This window comes from Hyla sarda, chromosome 2 (genome assembly GCF_029499605.1).
Source record: "Hyla sarda isolate aHylSar1 chromosome 2, aHylSar1.hap1, whole genome shotgun sequence".
Taxonomy (NCBI): Eukaryota; Metazoa; Chordata; class Amphibia; order Anura; family Hylidae; genus Hyla; species Hyla sarda.
Window position 1 is genome coordinate 195,230,464 of NC_079190.1, and position 21,657 is coordinate 195,252,120.

General features: G+C 40.4%; 1 protein-coding gene across 4 annotated transcripts in view; it reads left to right on the forward strand.

Moving 5' to 3' along the window:
* NPAS2 (neuronal PAS domain protein 2) overlaps positions 1–21,657 on the forward strand; it is a 139,125-nt gene that overhangs the window by 18,346 nt on the left and 99,122 nt on the right. Inside the window, exon 1 of one of the 4 annotated variants that reach the window (XM_056556065.1) lies at positions 19,824–19,874. The exons of the other annotated variants lie outside the window; for them this stretch is intronic. The gene's annotated coding sequence lies outside the window, so the exon portion shown is untranslated. Of the gene's footprint in view, positions 1–19,823; positions 19,875–21,657 lie in introns of those variants that run through there. 4 annotated transcript variants of the gene reach the window in all.

Here is a 21,657-nt window from a genome sequence, read left to right on the forward strand (position 1 = left end):
ACCACCTCTTAGATCATACTGAAAACTGTAGTTTCACATGATAAAAACTTTTTAAGCGCTTTCCCTTAATTGACAATTAGTATATTTGATTATTATACCTGAAATAATTTTTTGAGAAGTAGGGGACCTGCTGTTTAAAACATGTAATGCCACCCCTGCCAGCATTCTTCTCTTTATCATCACAGACAGAACAGGAAGTCTCAGCTTTGTCTTAGGCCTAGTAGCCAGAATGAAAATGGCAAGATTTCAAGATTATTTAAAAATATTGATAGGAAAATGGGAAATTAGAAAATAAAGCATCACCAAAAATATGTTGAACATTAAAAGGGTTATCCACCATTAGGTGATTTTAGTAGTACGTACCTGCCAGAACTGGGAATTCCCTGTTGGATTTTGTTCTCTAAACTTCACATCCCATAGTTCCATAGTTTGTAAGTATGATGTCACTTTCCTCCCTCCCACACATCAGCCACCCCCCCATTAAAACATACCTATGATCCCTTTAATGTAATACATCAGTCTTTCCTAATCAAAGTGCCTACAGCTGTTGCAAAATCAACTCTCTCCCACCCAGAGGTCACTTCACCCATTGAAGCAGACAGACTCCCTCTTATCACCTGACTAGTGATGTCAGGTCTCTACACACTGCAACCTGGGAAATCCCGAGACCTGAGTAATTTTGTATGCTAAAAATAAATATTGGGGTGAAAATCACAGAAGAATTGTAGAAAACATCATACACAGGTACAGACGCTATATTATAAACTACACTAACTTTACAGCCTCTGTAGCATAGTAAAATATAAAAAGATCCTGGAATACCCCTTTAAAACTTTTATTTATAAACTTTTAAAGAATTATACAATAGGTAATTCTCTATGACACATTTTTTCTGGTTCCCAAAAGTGAAAACTGTCAGGCTGAAGACTGTATTTTTAAATATTTAATGGTGGGTTTATTTATTCTTGTTGATCTAAGACCATGACAAGGAGTGTGAGTGCTTACTTCCTCCTCATTGCCAAAAACAATGGAGAGTAGTGCAGTGGAGTAGAGTGTAGAGTAGACTGCTTTTCAGAGAATACTCATTTATTCCAGGCTTCAATTAACATTTTTGACAATAACAAAATGGGTCCAAATTGTGTTTTAAGGTATTTCAATATTTTATTGTTTATCTGTTATTATCACTGTATTTGTCAAAGAATAACAGAGTATTATTTTTAAATTTATTTTCTACTTTCTTGTAACATTATTGTAAGACTTGTTCACAAGAATAGTCTCGTAATCATGAGCTTGTCATGGATTACTGTATTTCAGTAATTTACAGTTTTGTTTATCAGTTCTGTAACAATAGGATTAAAATTACAATAAAAGTCAGCGCTGTATTGGACTTAAAATTATAATGTAGATAAATTATAAAAACTGGCATAATCTAAAAAGATTAGTATATACCTGATAACAAGATGTATCTTATGAAGCTGGAAGTGCTGGAGTGTCTTTAGTTTAATCTAGTGCAATATCTATCCTTTGTAGTAGCGACTCCTGGAAAATCAGTGTTTTAATCCTGAAGTTTTGTCCCTATAGTTCAAACTATGTCTGTTTGGGGGATAGCAGGAGTAAACCCTGACTTCTGGCGTCTCTACTGCTGTGGACCCCGCTGCAAGGTTGGCCAGATGGAATTAGCGTGGGTAGTGACATCCGTACGGGTCGTATATGCAGTCCAAAAATCCATACAGGATTTTTGGACTGCATATACGACTCGTAGTGACAGGATCTTTGTACTGCATATACGACCCGTAGGGTCGTCCCTACCCACCCTAATTCCATATAGCTAAACTTGCAGCGGGGTGCACCGCAGTAGAGACCCCACCGGCCGGGGCTGACTCCTGCTATCCCCCAAATGGACATCGTTTGAACTCTAGGAGCAAAACTTCATAATTAAAAGACTGATTTTCCAGAAGCTGCTATTACAAAGGATTGATATTACACTATATTAAAATAAGGACACTCCAGCACTTTCAGCTTCATAAGATACATTTTGTTATCAGGTATATACTAATCTTTTTAGATTATCCCAACTTTTATAACTTATCTACATTATTCCTTTAAGTCCAATACAGCGCTGACTTTTATAGTAATTTGATTGGTTTATGTTATATGGTATACAGGGGCCCATATTACGTTTTTAGCGGCAGTATTGGCACCTCAGCTTAGATCACAGCACCAGCACTAGGGCATTAAATCTAAACAATATGATTAAGTTAACTTTTCATCTGGGTACAGAATGACAAGGGTGGCATACGTGCAGGCAAGGCAGCTAATTACAGTTTTTTTTCCGTAATCCGCCATTATGTACAATTCTGCTGTAAAAAGGACAATTTAGTCGCATTTCCACTTAATTATACTGTAGCTCTTAGAACCAATTGATATCTCTGGAGCAATGCTGCCACTTTATTTTTATCTTTGCATGAGTTTACTTATCAGGTTGAGGCCATGCTTACACAGTAAGAGGAAATAAAAAAAATGACAGAAAAATAGGTATAAAAACCCACGGTATATTGCAATTTACCTCAGTAAGATAATCAATTGGCAACTAGTCATTTTTCTGGCAATACAGTTTGCCAAAGCAAGAAGTGGGACTCATGCTTAGATATTAGGGAAAGTATTAGGATTGGTTGCTATTGCAGCTGCTTATTTATTTATTACTACCATAAAATGTCATAGAATAAAAGGTTTAGTACTATTAACCCTATGTGCACCGAAGCATTCTACTGCCTGACAGTCCCATCAAGATAAAAGGTTGGTCAGGTATTACTATAATCAAACACTGGATTTTGCTAGGGAAAGATGCACTTAGTCCTAGTTGGCTAAAGAAAAACTGGTTGTTGTCAAAATAGCTGAAGGCACAACGAGGAATAAAGCCGGCTCCAGGTAAAGTGGCTTGCTCTCTTTTCTCTGCTCTCACAAATTTGCCGGAACCTGCAGATTCCTAAGAATATCTGCAGGGTGACTGCTATGGGCTAATGAGTTGCCCATAATAGTGACATGCAGTGAGTTAATGTAAGGTGAAATAGATATTTAGGACACCTGCCACACCAGAAGGAGATGGTCTATATAATGACAGTCCAGCCTCACACAATGGTAAAAGGGGTTAAAGGTCGGATATAGACCAGTTTCCTCCCAGTGTTACATGTACAAGTTAGCCAAAGAGGGTGATAACTTGGCACAAGGACAACCTACAATCTGAATGAAAAAAAAAATCAGTAAAGCTGATTTTTTTTAACAAAAAACAAACACATCAAGTATATATTCCGCTAAGTGGCAAAAAACAGTTGCTTTAGTTGCTGAGATGATAAGCTATTGACTGTACAGCTTTATCAAACATTAATAAGATCATCCTAAAACGTGTAATACAAAAATATGATGCATCACTATTAATGAAGAGAAAAGCCAATGTATTTCAAGCTTTTCAAGCTCTTACCCATGGCAAAAAAAACATGCTTATATACCTAATTTGCAATGAGGAATGATGCCCGCTTCGGATGAAGTGGCCCACCCATCGGCGTAAGAGGAAGTATTAGTCCCCTCAAATGATTTTCTTTAACAAAAAAACAAGCACATCTATAGTATATAGTATATATTATTTTAAGGGCCAATAATAGTTGCTATACTTGTTGAGATGATGAGCCCAGACTGTACAGCTTTATCATGCGGAATGCATCTATACAATTAAACAATGTCACATGCAAGCCACGTGCCGATGAGTCCCAGACAATATGTCTCATTGCACTCAAGATCACTTTAGTGTCCTAATTGTAGCCACTGTTGTCCTTAGTACTAGGGGTTGGAGCATTCTGTCCAGCCAATCTTTCAATCTTTTTAATTCCCACAACTATAGGGTAGAGTGAAGGAGGAAATGTGTCTTTGTGGGCTTTAGGGAATGCATGGAACATGGGGCACTAAAGGGTACTCAGACAATAGAGTAGATCATTTATTTGTCAGTAATGACACCAAAAAACAATCCTTTTTCCAATCTATTATTCACACCAATTCTGTTAGGATCTCCGGAGATCTTCTTATATGCTGTAGTGTCATTCAGATAGTTCATAATTGATTTTTCACATAGACCCTTGTCCATTATGACAACCTCCCCCCTTGCCAGCTTCTTTAATAAGAATGTTAGGATTATTCTGTACATCACAGAGGGCCAAAATGTCCTTTTCTTGTGAGGTTATTTTGGATAAGAACTTTTTTCCAATTCCAGATTTTAGCAGTGAATGCTGCATGAAAATTGTTGTTATTAAAATATGGTCCAGTAATGGTTATACTATGAGTGAAGCAACTTGTTTTCAAGGTCTGGCTGTATTTTATTTTTAACGTTTAGCTTGTATAAAAGTAGCAACATCATTAGTGTGTGCAGGGATGCTGGTCACCATAGTAACATCTATTTTATTGAAACATGCTGTCATCAAGCCATTTAGTAGGTTCTGTGTTTATGCATTTCCGTGTTAATAAGCTACACATTACTGTAGCATTTTCCTATTTATATAATGCTTCCTTTGTTTAAGTTCTCCATAAAATGTTGTATTGTTTTACTAAGCATGCTTATTTTACTCTGAGTGTAATGATTATTTTTACCATTATGTTGACATTACCTGTATATAAACAAAACACTCATGGATGGCTTAACCCCTTAAGGACGGAGGGCGTACCCATACACTCCCGTTTCCGAGTGCTTAAAGGAAAACTGTCAGCTTTCTCCCCCGCACTAACCAGCGGGGGACGCTGATCAGTTTGATGCTTACCGTGCTCAGATCCGCCGCGCCGTTCGGCCATAATCTTCTATTTTCGGGATATGCTAATGAGGTGCTAACTGACACTGGCCAGGTTAACTGGCATTCTGACGTCAGTGCCGCTGGCCGCAGCGCCGGACAGTTCATCAATATTCCTCTCCTCTCTCTTCATTACAGAGCAGGGAGAAAAGGGAGAGGCGGAGGGAGGGGAGGAATATTGATGAGCTGGGCGGCGCTGCGGCCAGCGCCACTGACGTCAGAGTGCCAGTTAGCCCTGCCATGCATCCTGGGAGTTGTAGTTTTGCAATAGCTGGAGGCACACAGGTTAAGAATCACTGAGTTAAGTAACAAACTCTCAATGTTGTGCAACCAGTGTGCCTCCAGCAGTTGCATAACTACAACCCCCAGCATGCACGGACAGCCAGAGGGCATGCTGGAAGTTGTAGTAGTATGCCTCCAGCTGTTGCATAACTACAAGTCCCAGCATGCCTTTTGGCTGCCCGTACATGCTGGGAGTTGTACTTTTGCAGCAGCTGGAGGCAAACATGTTGAAAAACTTTGAGTTAAGTAACAAACTCTCAGTGTTTTGCTACCAGTGTGCCTCCAGCTGTTGCATAACTTCAACCCCCAGCATGCACGGACAGCCAAAAGGCATTCTGGGAGTTGTAGTTTTGCAACAGCTGAAGGTTTGCCCACCCCCGTGTGAGGGTTCACAGTGAGTTTCTCGCTGCAAGTTTGAGGTGCAGCAAATTTTCCGCTGCAGCTCAAACTTCCAGCAGGAAACTTGCTTTAAACCTCTGCCCATGTGAATGTACCCTAAAAACATTACACTACCCTACACCTACACAAAATAAAGGGTAAAACACTACATATACACACTCCCCTACAAATTTACACCCCCTCCCTCCCCAATAAAAATGAGAAACATCTGGTACGGCAAGGTTTCTAAAACGGAGCCTCCAGCTGTTGCAAAACAACAACTCCCAGTGTTGCCAGACAGCCATTGACTGTCCAGGCATGCTGGGAGTTTTGCAACAGCTGGAGGCACCCTGTTTGGGAAACACTGCAGAGGCAAGTCTAATTCTGGCATCCAGGTCTGTCCCTATGAAAATCCCTAATTTAGGCTTCAAATGTGCATGGCGCTCTCTCAATTCAGAGCCCTGTCGTATTTCAAGGCAACAGTTTAGGGCCACATATGGGATATTTCCGTACTCAGGAGATATTGCCTAACAAATTTTGGGGGCTTTTTCTCCTTTTACCCCTTATGAAAAGGTAAAGTTGGGGTCTACTCCAGCATTTTATTGTAAATAAATTTAATTTTTTACACTAACATGCTGGTGTTGCCCCATACTTTTCATTTTCACAAGAAGTAAAAGGAAAAAAAAGACCCCCAAAACTTGTAACACAATTTCTCCTGAGTACAGAAATACCCCATATGTGGATGTAAAATGCTCTGTGGATGCACAACAAGGGTCAGGAGTTAGAGCAACATGTACATTTGAGGTGATTTGCACAGGGATGGTTGATAGTTACAGCAGTTCTGACATAAATGCAAACAAAAACACCCTCATGTGACCACATTTTGGAAACTACACCCCTCATGGAACATAATAAGGGGTATAGTGAACCTGAACACCCCATTGGTGTTTGAAGAATTTTCGTTAAAGTTGGACGTGAAAATAATTATTTTTTCACTAAAATGCCGGTGTTATCCCAAATTTTTCATTTTCACAAGAGGTAATAGGAAAAAAGCCCCCCACAATTTGTAACCCCATTTCTTCTGAGTATGGAAATACCCCATATGTGGATATAATGTGCTCTGTGGGCTCACTACAATGCTCAGAAGAAAATGAGTGCCATTGGGCTTTTGGAGAGAGAATGTGTCTGGAATTGAAGGCCATGTGTGTTTACAAATCCCCATGGTGCCTGAACAGTGAACACCCACCACATGTGAACCCCATTTTGGAAACTACACCCCTCACAGAATGTAATAAGGGATGCAGTGAGCCTTTACTCCCCACAGGTGTTGGACAGATTTTTGAAACAGTGGTCCGTAAAAATGAAATATTACCTTTTTCATTTGCACAGCCCACTGTTCCAAAGATCTGTCAAACGCCAGTGGGGTGTAATTGCTCACTGCACCCCTTATTAAATTCTGTGAGGGGTGTAGTTTCCAAAATGGGGTCACATGTGGGGGGTCCACTGTTCTGGCACCAGAGGGGGCTTTGAAAATGCACATGGCCTCCAAACAAATTCTCTCTCCAAAAGCCCAATGGCACTCCTTCTCTTCTGAGCATTGTAGTTCGCCTGCAGAGCACTTTATATCCACATATGGGGTATTTCCATACTCCGAAGAAATGGGGTTAAACATTTTGGCGGGCATTTCCTCCTATTAGCCCTTGTGAAAATGAAAAATTTGTGGTAACACCAGCATTTTAGTCCAACTTTACTGGAAATTTGCCAAACACCTGTGGGGTGTTCAGGCTCACTGTACTCCTTGTTACATTTCTTGAGGGGTGTTGTTTCCCAAATAGTGTGGTATGTGGGGCTTTTTTTGCTGTTCTGGAACCATAGGGGCTTCCTAAATGTGACATGACCCCCAAAATCCATTTAAGCAAAATTTGCTTTCCAAAAGCCAAATGTGGCTCCTTGTCTTCTGAGCACTGCACCAGCAGAGCACTTAACGCCCACATATGGGGTATTTCCATACTCAGAAGAGATGGGGTTTACAAATTTTGGGGGTCATTTTCTTCTATTACCCCTTGTAAAAATGAAAAATTTGGGGGGAAAAATGCATTTTATTGAAAAAATAAATGTCATTTACACATCCGACTTTAACGAAAAGTCATCAAACACCTGTGGGGTGTTAAGTCTCACTGTACCCCTTGTTACGTACCTTGAAGGGTGTAGTTTCCAAAATAGTGTGCCATGTGTTTTTTTGTGGAAGAATATCGGTCCCGTGGTCCCGAGAAAAAAGAGAAGTGCTTCTGTGGGCGCTCACCTCCGTCACAGATGTAGTCCGTCACAGGTTTGTGGAAGTTTCCGAGAACTTGGTAAAATAAAACCGCTTGGACACGGATGTATTTTGGAAAATAAAAAGAAGGTTTATTCCTTCAGCATGCAATACAGCAACGCGTTTCGAGGGGCAGGGACCCCCTCTTCATCAGGCTATCTCTTGTGTTTTTTTTTTTGCTGTTCTGGCACCATAGGGGCTTCCTAAATGTGACATGCCCCCCAAAAACCATTTCAGCAAAATGTGCTTTCCAAAAGCCAAATGTGGCTCCTTGTCTTCTGAGCATTGTGGTTCGCCCGCAGTGCACTTAACGCCCACATAGTTGAAAATGGGCTTGGTTCTTAAGGGGTTAAAACACTTCACCCTCATATGCATTGTATATAATGTGGTTTATAACAGTCAACTTTGTAATTAATATATATCAGCTCACGGCTTTAAACACAGTTAAGACTGATCATGCTGCTGCTATTTAGGCTGTGACAGAGACATAAAAGTGCAGGATCCTCCTCTGTGTGTGCAGTGTATGAAAGACACCATAGAAGTTAGGCTCCACCCACCATATAGAAGCTATATATAGGCCGGAAATAGAGTTGCTTTTCATACACACACACACACACACACACACACACACACACACACATACACACACACACACACACACACACACGGCAGCCTATCCTAAAAAGTTACCTAAAACCACACACTTTAATAGAATTTTAGCAGTATAGGCATGCAATGGTACATTCACAACTCTTTATTGACCGCAACCTATCTTTCTTTAGTATAACGGAAACATGGTGGATGCCCTCAGACACTTCCTTCCCCTGCTGCATTCTCCTAAGGTAGCCTTCAGGTTTCCCGCACTCTCTGCCCTGGTAACACACATGGCAGGGACATTAGCCTGTTGTTATTGGAGAACTATTCCTTCACCCTAACTCCATTTCTTCTTTCCCTTACCCTCCGTTGTTTTGAATTACATTCTGCTGCTTCTACTTCCTCTCCAACATCCAAGTGGCATCATTTACCGACTACCACGACTACCAGGCCCTGTGCGCTTTTATTATTGACCACTTCACTACCTGGCTCCTACAGTTCCTCTCATTGGTCATCCCCACTACAACTTTCTTCTTTCTTCTTCTTCCTCTCGCTTTCTAAAACTCAACAAAGAGAAAACAAAACTCCCACATGGACTCCTGCAACATCCTCCTCTTTGGCCTTCCATCAAACACTCTTGCTCCCCTCCAATCCATCCTCAACTCTGCTGCTTGAATAATCCACTTTTCCCCTTACTCCTCCTTTGCCACTTCCCCTCTACCAATGATTTTACTGGCTACCCATTTTCCAACAGATTCAGTTCAAACTGTACCATAACATACAAGGCTGTCCTCAAACTGTTCCTTCCATACATTTCTGACCTCATCTTCCGACCTCATGTCCCTAATGTAATCTCTGATCTTCTCAATACCTCCGCTTGTACTCCTACCTCATTCACATGTCACACAACGGTCTCCAAGATTTTTATTGTGCTTCTTCTATACACTAGGACTTACTATACCAACATATCAAGCTTTCACCCACTATCAAGATATTCAAAAGCAACCTAAAAACCAATCTTTTCAGAACAACCTACAACTTGCAATAACCCTACTACCACTGTTTTCCCCTATGATTGGCTTCTTCCTTAAAGGAGAAGTATCATGTAAGAAAACGTATCCCCGATCCGAAGGGGATGTTCTTCTTACCCTTTTCTCAAAGATGGGAGATATGCATATGTGCATTATACTACAGACATCTATTAATTTCAAAGTCATCGCAAATAATGTAAAACCAATTCCAAAACTACTAAACCAAATGTGTTCTTTTGTTATGGCTCAATTTTCTTTCTTGTGTTTTTGCAAATAGAACTCAATAATGTAAGCCAGTGTGTTATAATTTAAAATTTGGCACACTTTGCCACAGCTCTTGTTTTCTTAGCAAGCATATTTCTTCAGGGCACATGAGGTAAATGACTCAAATTAAACTAGGGTTGCAAAACTATTTATTTTGCAGTCAGTAAAGTGAACTTGTTATCTGCATGTATGAGCAAGTATTATTTTCCTAACTCAAGTTTCTGTTTGTTAGATTAAGAATAATAGTATTAATTTCAGTATACAAAGTACTTAAAATCAGCAACTGAGTCACATGACACTATTTGGGTTATTATACATAATGATTTGTATCACCAAAAAGAGAGCCGTGCATTTGAAGATCAAAAATGTATATCCACATTTATTTACATAAATGCAAAGTACAATACATTTAAAAGCATATTAAATACAAAAAAGAGAATTATATAGTATGTAATATAGAATATACGCCCTGCTAGGTAGCAGAACCCAAAACGGGAGTTTTCTGGTGGTATTGCACAGAACAATTGCATTACATTGCATTAAAAAATATGAAAATGGATATATGCTGGACTACCTAAGAGATCAATTTAAAAATAAGGTGATCACAGTCCCAGTACTAGAAGGTAATGGTGCATACAAGGTAGAAAAGTACTATGTAAGTATGACCTGAAAAAAGAGAGTAGGCTTAAAGGGGTATTCCAGGATTTTTTTTTTATTTGACTATGCTACAGGGGCTGTAAAGTTAGTGTAGTTCATAATATAGCGGCCGGGACCTGACTCACTAGTCAGCTGATGACAGGGAGCCTGTCTGCTTCAATGGGTGGAGCGATCGCTTTGTGGGAGAGAGATCAATCTGCAACTAATGCAACAGCTGTAGGCACCCTGATTGAAAACCACAGGCCTTTTGAATGGATGCAGCTTATTTATGTTTCAATGGGTGGGGTGGCTGATGTGTGGGAGGGAGGAAAATGGAATTGTGTGATTTGTAGTTAAAAAAACAGAAAAGTCAAACAGGAAATACCAGCTCACAAAAAGCCAGTCACAGTGTTATGGTAATCTCACAACATAGCCATTTAGCCCCAAGACAAGCGCAGATCCTTCTTAAGCATATCCATTACTGTCTGCCAGGTACGTACTAAAATCACTTTATGGTGGAAAACCCCTTTAATTGCAGAAAACAGAGCATACTCCAAGTCCTATTAACATTTATGCACAGTTAAAATAACATGACATATCCTACCCAGTGGCAAGGATAGTCACCCCCACTGACCCAACATTTCACCTCTGAAGGCTTCATCTTGGGCTGCCAATTATTATGCATGAGCCCTTTATGAAGTGGTTGAGAGGGAGTGTGAAGAAATACACCCTGTTCCAAATTATTATGCAAATGACATTTTTCTAATTTACATAAATAATTTATGTAAATAACAGTCAGCATAATTCTCATGTTATCAATTTTATTGAACAAACCTTCTAATGATAACAGTATTTTTTAAACATAAAAAACTTACACTGCACTGTTCCAAATTATTACGCACAGTAAGTTTCAAAACACTTTATAGGTTGTAAAGAACAGAAAATTGTCATTTGTTGTGTTTGCAGCATGCTTAATTAAATCAAAAGTTATTTCAATCAAACCTTTAACAACATTTTAACCTCTTCAGGATGCAGGCCGTATGCATACGCCCTGCATCCTGAGTCCTTAAAGGGGTACTCCGCCCCTAGACATCTTATCCCCTATCCAAAGGATAGGGGATAAGATGTCAGATCGCCGGGGTCCCGCTGCTGGGGACCCCCGGGATTGCTGCTGCGGTACCCCGCTGTCATTACTGCATAGAGTGAGTTCGCTCTGCACGTAATGATGGGCAATACAGGGGCCAGAGCATCGTTACGTCACGGCTCGGCCCCTCGTGATGTCACGGCCCGCCCCCTCAATACGAGTCTATGGGAGGGGGCGTGGCGGTCATCACGCCCCTGCCATAGACTTGTATTAAGGGGACGGGCCCTGATGTCACAAGGGGCGGAGCCATGACATCACGCTGCTCCGTACCCTGTATCGCCCGTCATTACGCACAGAGCGAACTCGCTCTGTGCAGTAAGGACAGCGGGGTGCCGCAGCGGCAATCCCGGGGGTCCCCAGCAGCGGGACCGCGGTGATCTGACATCTTATCCCCTATCCTTTGGATAGGGGATAAGATGTCTAGGGGCGGAGTACCCCTTTAAGGACGTAGGGCGTATGGATACACCCGTGGGAATTCCGGTCCCCGCCACTCGCCGGGCAGGGACCGGACCGGGATGCCTGCTGATATCGTTCAGCAGGCATCCCGGCATATCGTCCAGGGGGTCCTGAGACCCCCCTTATGTCGGCAATCGTGGCAAATCGCAGATCAATTCAGATCTGCGATTTGTCGCTATTCTGGGCTGATTGGGTCTCTGGTGACTCGATCGCCCGGAAAATAGGGATGATCGGAGCTGTCAGTGACAGCCCCGATCATCCTAAGGGATAGGAGCGAGGTTGCAGTGGTGCCACCTCCTCCTATCCCCTGCCATTAGTCAGCAATGACTACTGACCAATGGCAGTTGAAGACGAGGGGTTACCACGGAAACCCCCCACCCCCCGCTCTGCCCACCCCTGGATCTCGGGCAGAACGGGGGGAGAAGATGGAGGCCGGTACCTGGGGACTTTCATGCAGTGGGGACCGCTGATCATCGGTGGCATCAGCGGAGATCAGCGGCGCAGCAGGTAGGGAGGCGACGGCGCGGAGCATCAGGGAAGGTGGCAGTAAAGCGATCTTTACTGCTGCCTTCTAGTGGTTGCCGAACTGCAACTCCCAGCATGCCCAGACAGCCAAAGGCTGTCTGGGCATGCTGGGAGTTGTAGTTTTGCAGCATCTGAAGGGTCACAGTTTGGAGACCACTATACAGTGGTGCCCAAACGGTAGCCCTGCAGATGTTGCAAAACTACAACTCTCAGCATGCCTAGACTGCCCTACCATGCAGGAAGTTGTAGTTCTGTAACATCTGTCCCTTCAGATTTTGAAATGTTCATGAAAATTTTGAAAATTGCTGCTCTACTTTGAAGCCCTCTAATGTCTTCAAAAAGTAAAAATAGGTAAATTTTATGATGCCAACATAAAGTAGACATATTGTATTTGTGAATCAATATAAAATGTATTTGGAATATCAATTTTCCTTACAAGCAGAGAGTTTCAAAGTTTTTAAAATGATAAATTTTCTAAATTTTCATGAAATGTTGTGATTTTTCACCAAGAAAGGATGCAAGTAACGACAAAAATGTACCGCTATGTTAAAGTAGAATACATCACGGAAAAACAATCTCAGAATCAGAATAATCGGTAAAAGCATATTAGAGTTATTAATGCATAAAGTGACAGTGGTCAGAATTGCAAAAAATGGCTCTGTCCTTAAGGTGAAAATGAGCTGCGTCCTTAAGGGATTAAACATTTTATCAGGTCACGTTACATTTTACCATAGGACCCCTTATTTGATAGCAGCTTCATATGTCTTGTATCCATTGAACTTGTGAGTTTTTGGACAGTTTCTGCTTGAATTTGTTTGCTAGATGTCAGAATAGCCTCCTAGAGCTGCTGTTTGGATGTAAACTGCCTCCCACCCTATCACCATTGTCTTTCGTTTTTAGTTATATTATTTTTGTTTTGATGGGACTTTTTGATCGCTTTTTATTTTTTTTTCTGGTATATGAAGCAACCAAAAATACACAATTTTTTTTAACTTATGGCGTTAATGTTAAAAAATATATAAGACTAAAAAATTATCAGCAATGTTTGGCATTAGTCACGGCTCGTTTAAAGACTGCGTTCTGCGTCAAGGGGTTAAATAGCCATTATTCTCTAATTTTTTCATCTACAGACCCATATGAGGGCTTGTTTTTCTTGCAGGACCAACTGTACTTTGTAAAGACATTTTTAAATTTTTATAGCATATGCCCTGAAACCAAATTTTGATTCTTTGGGTCAGCATCATTAAAAAATACTATGTTCTGCGGCAAGGGGTTAAAAAGCAATTATTCTCTTTTTTGTTTTTTATCTATAGACCCATATGAGGGCTTGTTTTTTGTGGGACCAACTGTACTTTGTAAGGACATGTTTTATTTTTTTTTATAACATATGCCCTGAAACCAAAATGAGATTATTTGTGAAATAAAACAAAGCTGTTCATTGTGCAGTCAAACTGAGATGTTATTTTGATTCTGTAGGTCAGCATCATTACAAAAATACACAGTTTGTATAGTTTCCATCAGGTTATGCTACTTTCAAAAAATGTGATATATTTTAGAAAAATTTAAATTGCTATTTTCGAACCTCATAATTTTGGCCCACATAGCTGCATTATAACCCCTTAACGACACAGGACATAAATGTACGTCCTGGTGTCTTGGTACTTAATGCACCAGGACGTACATTTACGTTTTGATGCCTTGCTCGCATAATGCATGGCATTTCCTGGCTGCTATCAGCCAGAACCAAGGATCGACCAGAGACCCACTGCTAATGGCAGACATAACCACTTATTTCCGCCATTACGCCTCAGATACCGTGACCAATACACATCACGGCATCTGCGGCAATGTGATTGGAATGCCCCTTCCCCAATAAAAATTTTCATTAACCATTTCCCCCAAAAAGCGTAAAAAAATAATTATTAATAAACATATTTGGCATCGCTGTGTGCATAAATGTCTGAACTATCAAAATAGAATGTTAAAGATCCCGTACGATGAACGGTGTAAATGTAAAAAAAAAAGTCTAAAATTACATTTTTTTTTTGTCACATCACATTCTACAGTTACATATGAAGTGGAACTGATAAAAACTACAGATCACGGTGCAAAAAATGAGCCCTCATACAGCCCCATATATTAAAAAAAGAAAAAGTTATAGGTGGTCAAAATAGAGTGATTTTAAACATACTAATTATGTAAAAAAAAAAAAAGTTTACGTTTTTTTTTTAAAGCAGTACAGTAATAGAAAAGTATGTAAACATGGGTATCATTTTAATTGTATTGACCCACAGAATAAAGGAAACATGTCATATTTATTGTAAAGTGTACAGCATGAAAACAAAACCTTCCAAAATTTGCACATTTGCGTTTTTCTTTTCAATTTCCCCACACAAATAAAAAAAATTTTTGTTGCCCTATACATTTCATGGTAAAACGAGTGATGTCATTACAATGGAAAGTTGGTTGTGCAACAAAAAAAACACAGCCCTCATATGGGTCTGTGGATGGGAATATAAAAGAGTTATGATTTTTAGAAGGCGAGGAGGAAGAAATCAAAAATGCAAAAATATAATTGGCCTGATCCTTAAATGGGCACTGTCAGATACAAAAACTTTTCATATGTTGTACATCTTGGCAAAACATTATCCTTTCTATTATACTTCATAAGAAAATGTTATTTCCTTTTTATAGAAATCATTACTTATAAAATCATGGCTATGTCTAAGCTGAAACACAGGCATGGACAAAGTCCAGTAAGTGAGGGTGGGCTAGCACTCCTCTGTGCTCTCTCTTGTCTGAAAGTACTCCTCTGTGCTCTCTCCTGTCTAATAGCACTCCTATGTGCTCTCTCCTGTCTCATAGTACTCCTTTGTGCTCACTCCTGTCTGATAGAACTCTTCTGTGCTCTCTCCAGTCTGATAGGACTCCTCTGTGCTCTCTCCTGTCACATAGGACTCCTCTGTGCTCCCTACTGTCCGATAGAACTCCTCTGTGCTCTCTCCTTTCTGATAGTACTCCTCTGTGTAGGTGCCCCAAACAGCTGAGAGGACATTGGGAGGGCACTTACCTTCCTTCCCGCCGTCCGATCGTTGCTCTATTGCTCCAAGCCTGAGATCCAGGCTGGAGCAATCAAGCACATATAACACTGATCAATGCTATGCTATGGCATAGCATTGTTCAGTGTATGTAATCTAGGAATTGCATGTAATAGTACCCTATGGTAACTAAAAAAAAGTGTAAAAAAAAAAGTTAATAAATGTGATTTAACCCCTTTAGTAATACAAGTTTGAATCACCCCCATTTTAAATAAAAATATATGTAAACAAAAATAAACATATGTGGTATCGCTGCGTCCGTAAATGTCTGAACTATAAAAACATTATATTAACGCCTTAAGGACACAGCGTTTTTCCATTTTTGCACTTTCGTTTTTTCCTCCTTATATTTTTAAAATCATAACCCTTTAAATTTTGCACCTAAAAATCCATATGATGGCTTATTTTTTGCACCACCAATTCTACGTTGTAATGACATCAGTCATTTTACCCAAAAATCTATGGCGAAATGGAAAAAAAAATCATTGTACGACAAAATGGAAGAAAAAACACAATTTTGTAACTTTTGGGGGCTTCCGTTTCTACACAGTACATTTTTCGGTAAAAATGACACCTTATCTTTATTCTGTAAGTCCAGACAATTAAAATGACACCCTACTTACATAGGTTTAATTTTGTATTACTTCTGAAAAAAATCATAACTTCATGCAGGAAAATGTATACGTTTAAAATTGTCCTATTCTGACCATTATAACTTTTTTTTTCCACGTACGGGGTGGTGTGGGGGCTCATTTTTTTGTGCCGTGATCTGAAGTTTTTATCGGTATTATTTTAGTTTTGATCGGACTTTTTGATCGCTTTTTATTAATTTTTTTATGGTAGAAAAAGTGACCAAAAAGACGCTATTTGGGACTTTGGAATTTTTTTTGCATGTACGCCATTGACCGTGCCATTTAACTAACAATATATTTTTATAGTTCGAACATTTACGCATGCGGCGATACCACATATGTTTATTTTTATTTACACATTTTTTTTTATGGGAAAAGGGTTGATTCAAACTTTTATTAGTGAAGGGGTTAAATCATCTTTATTAACTTTTTTTTTCACTTCTTTTTTTGCAATGTTATAGCCCCCATGTAAATTGATTCAATACACTGAACAATGCCTTTGCATTGCAATGCACTGATGAGTGTTATCAGCGGTTGATTGCTCAAGCCTGGATTTCAGGCTTGGAGCAATCAATCGCCGATCGGACGCACAGAAGCAAGGTAAGGCATCCTCCTGCTGCCTCCTAGCTGATCGGGACATCGCAATTTTACCGCGATGGTCCCAATAAGCCCGACTGAGCACCCGGGAAGCTTTCACTTTCACTTTAGACCCGGCAATCAATTTTGAATGCCACGTCTAAAGAGTTAATGCCGGACATCTGCCAAAACGACGATGTCCGGCATTAGCCACGAGTCCTGGCTGCTGATAGCAGCCAGGACCGTGCAGGTATGATGCGAGCTCAGCTCTTGAGCTCACTTCATAACCCTCCCGTGCCGCAGAACCATATAAACCCGGCGTTTTGCAGCAAGGGGTTAATTAAACAGCACGGTCAATGGGGTACACGTAAAAAAAATCACTTTTATACCCTAAATTTTTTTTTAAAGTGATCAAAAAGTCCCATCAAAACAAAAATGGTACAAAAAAAAGCTTCAGATCACGGAGCAGAAAATGAGCCCTCATACATCCCTGTATACGGGAAAATAAAAAGGTGATAGGGGTCAGCAGATGACAATTTTAAACATACAAATTTTGTTGAATGTAGTTATAATAGATTTTTGTAGTAAAAATAAAATAGAACCTAAATAAATTGAGTATCTTTGTAACCGTATGGACCTACAGAATAAAGATATGGTGTCATTTTTACCGAAAAGCGCACTGCGTAGAATCAAACCCCCCCCCCCCCCCCAAAAGTTACAGAATAGCGTTTTTTAATTTTTTAATTTTTTAATTTTCCTTTTCAAGATGTGTAAGCCTAAATCTGATATAAGGTATAAAGTTCATAAAAGCAATATCCTTTAAATCCATGCTGAGATGGATCATGAAGACATCAGGTAGAATACAATGAATGTACGTCATACCTGCCTAGTTGATTTTTTTTATAATGACATTTACCAAGAAAACTAGGGCAGTGTAACAAGTGTGGCGTCGCTCTAAGGGAAAGTTTCTTTGTTGGCTTTACAAATAATTGTGCTATGACACTGTGCTATGTAGTATGTATTCTCAGAAATAGTAAATCTACAGAGGAGACACCAGTGCACACAAAGACAGAATTATAAAATAATGAAATCTTCTTATGACTCTAAGTGGCAGTGCTGTCCGGTTTCTGCACATGCCATGTTGTTCCAATATTTTGGCAGAGGTATACAGTACATCCGGGGACTACTAGCCATACTCCTCCGACATATACCTATATATATTATACATTGATTCCCATGTACAATGTATACTTCACAGTATACGTATTTGACTGATTCTTCTATATGGAATAGCACAGAGGACTGCTATATTTTGGTTAGAGAATTAAAGGAAATCTAGTCAGAATCTTCCTCAATGGAGGTGAAAGTGACACTCTTTTGGCCTCCATCGTGTAATAGGGCATCTATGCGTACCCCTTGCGAGCCTTGTTGCCCTTCTGAGACTTGTGGTGCTTTTCACCAGAGGGAATTGTAGACTGTAACTTAAGATTCTGGTCCTTCCAAAGACTATTCTGCAGGGGCTTGTATTCTTCCTGCGAGTGAACCTTGTAGGATGACCAGTAGAAAGATTAAAGTGGAAGTAGGCCTCTGCTTAGGTTATACATCACACACAGCACATCTGATGCTCAGGAGCCTGGATGGTATTAGACTGAACAATGTCCAGCACTAGACTCAACAAACTCCTCCCCTTCACCTCACAATGGGATTTCATTGGCTCACATGGTCACATGTGGTTCACTGCTCAGATTTTAAAAGCACAGTTACATATTAAACATATATACATGGAACCATAACAAAATTAATTTAGGAAAAATATATTATTCTTATATTACAATATACACGTAATTAATAGAACAGTAAGACTCTAATGGCCCCAACACCTAGTGCTGCCAGGTGCCCGAGACAGTCCAAAACCACGGGACAGCCACTGGTGCTGGGACACCACACATACAGCATACATAATCTTCGAACATGGTGTAAAATGAGTCTTAAAGGGTTATCTAGCAAAAATGTTTTTTTTTATTTTTTTATAAGAAATACACCAAGGCTGTCTGATACAATAAAAAAAAGTATTTACTTACCTCCTTGCTTCCCCGTAGCCTCCAGTCTCTGCATTTTCTAGTGCTGTGGTCAATATGTCACATTGCCAATCAGTCAATCACTGGCTGAGGCACGACAGTGCTGTCCAGAGCTGTTGTGTGTCACCCTGACCCCAGCACCAAGAAGTGAAGCTCAGAGCAGACCAGGTGCTAGGGTCAGCTTGACACATTACAGCTCATCCAGTCACTGGCCTCAGGAGTGAGACATAACACTCAAAGGGACTCAAAGAATATCATCTACAACATCTACAAAAAAATTTCAAGATGGAGAAGCACCATGAAAGGATTCCAGATCCAGGTGAGTGCTCAGGCCCGGGACCAGACCAAGCCCCAGAATCAGCAAGTATGAAGGTACAGATGCTACTCCAATATAAGGTGAAAAAAACATGGATATTTAATCACACATCTTTGTACAAAGCGACGTTCCAGCATGCTTAAAAAAGGCTCTATTGGTGTGCCGAATTGTCGCTTTGTACACAGATGAGTGAATAAATATCCACGTTTTTTCACCTTATCTTGGAGTAGTGCCTCTACCTTCATGCCCATCTACAACATATATGTGTCATGCACTGCCCACTTAGGGGAAGATTTATCAAATCCTGTCCAGAGGAAAAGTTGCTGAGTTGCCCATAGCAGCCAATCAGATTACTTCTTTAGTTTTGCAGAGGCCTTGTTAAAAATCAAAGAAGCAATCTGAATGGTTGCTATGGGCAACTCAGCAACTTTTCCTCTGGACAGTTTTTGATGAATCTCCCTCTTAGACCCTTTCCTAGCTCTGCATAGTGTTTCAGTTTGGCCCAGAGTATTTCTTTAGAGTTGCAGATTAGTGAAGCACTTACACGCGCATGTGCACCATTGTAATTTTTACCAAATCAAACCAGCAGACAAAAATGTGCCCTGTTTTGTTTCCCAAAAATGTGTTAAGCATCCTCTGTTTTGCCTTGAAGGCTTATTGAAGCATGAAGAATATATGTAGTTCAGAATCTCCTGGAATGCGGATGACAATAGTGATGAAGGTTAGAGGTGTAGAAAATCCCTTTTTACAGAGAATTGTGATGCAGAGTTATGTTATCAGTCATTACATCTACAGTCTGACATGTCAGCTCATATAAAATATGATTGGGAACAGATTCCAGCAATCACATTGTCACCATATAATAATGTTCTTAAACTGACCTACTTTTTAGTGTTTGCAGAGAGCAGGCTAATCCAGTTTAGCATGGCTAAAGGAGGATGGGCACACAGAAAATATTTCTGATGAAAGAAACTGAAAATATATTCTATAAAGTGACGGGCAGCACTCAGTTCGCTGGGGCGATATGGCAAAGCTCTGAAATATGATAGCTTTTTTCTTTTGGCAGGGGCAACAGAGGTGCGTGACTCAGATGACTAAGTTTTGCACCTACAGACCCAGATAAGTGCTTGTTTTTTTGCATCACCAATTGTACTTTGTAATGACACTTATTTCATACCAAAATCTGCAGAGAAAAAAAAACAATATTTGTATAGGGAAATAAAAAAAAATTTAAACTTTGGAGGGCTTCCATTTCTACGCATTGTAATTTAGTGGCTGGTTAGCTCAGTGGGCTGATCAGGACCAACATGTTAAAAAAGTGGGAACCCAATCAGAGGACAGCCAGAGGTCCCTTACCATGCTCCTGCTGTCTGATTGGTGCTCCAAATGTGTAGGCAGCCTCAGCAGCCTGTAAAATTGTAGCGCCACTTTTACAGCATTGTTCATTTTTTAGTGTTTGCAGGTAATTATACCCTTTGGAGGCTAAAAAAATTGTAAACATTTTTAAAAGAATGTTAAAGGAGATATCCAGTGGTGAAAAACTTATCCCCTATCCTAAGGATAGGGGATAAGTTTCAGATTGCGGGGGTCCGACCACTGGGGCCCCCTAGCGATCTCCTGTACAGCCTGCGGGAAGGGGAGTGTTGACCACTGCATGAAGCAGCGGCTGACACGCCCCCCCAATACAACTTTATGGCAGAGCCAGAGCGCTGCCTTCTGCAATCTCCGGCTCTGCCATAGAGATGTATTGAGGGAGCGTGTCGGCCGCCGCTTCGTGCGGTAGTCAACGCGCTATCTGGCCAGCGAGCCGGGGCCCTATACAGAGAGATCACGGGGGCCCCAACGGTCGGACCCCCTGTGATCTGAAACTTATCCACTATCCTTAGGATAGGGGATATGTTTTTCACCACTGGACTACCCCTTTAATAAAAGGAAAAACTCCTCCTCTATTAAAAGTTTAAATCCCCCACCTTTCCCATTTTTGAAATAAAATAATGGAAACAAAAATAAACATAAACACATTTCGGTATCGCCGCATGCTAAATTTACATAGTTACATAGTATTACATAGTTCAAAGGGTTGAAAAAAGACCAGAGTCCATCAAGTTTTAGCTAATGCTAAACATCCAAAAATTTAAGGCCCTAGCCCAGAAACATCAGTAAGCCAAGTAGTTCCTGAAAGACCCAGGAGCAGTCAGGAGCAGGCATCAGCAGTACATCTGAGGGTTTCATAGCCCCTTACATTGAATGTAGCATGTATTTAGCTAGTGCTAAACATCCAAAAATTTAAGGCCCTAGCCCAGAAACATCAGTAAGCCAAGTAGTTCCTGAAAGACCCAGGAGCAGTCAGGAGCAGGCATCAGCAGTACATCTGAGGGTTTCATAGCCCCTTACATTGAATGTAGCATGTATTTAGCTAGTGCTAAACATCCAAAAATTTAAGGCCCAAGCCCAGAAGCATCAATAAGCCAAGTAGTTCCTGAAACACATAGTCAGGAGCAGGC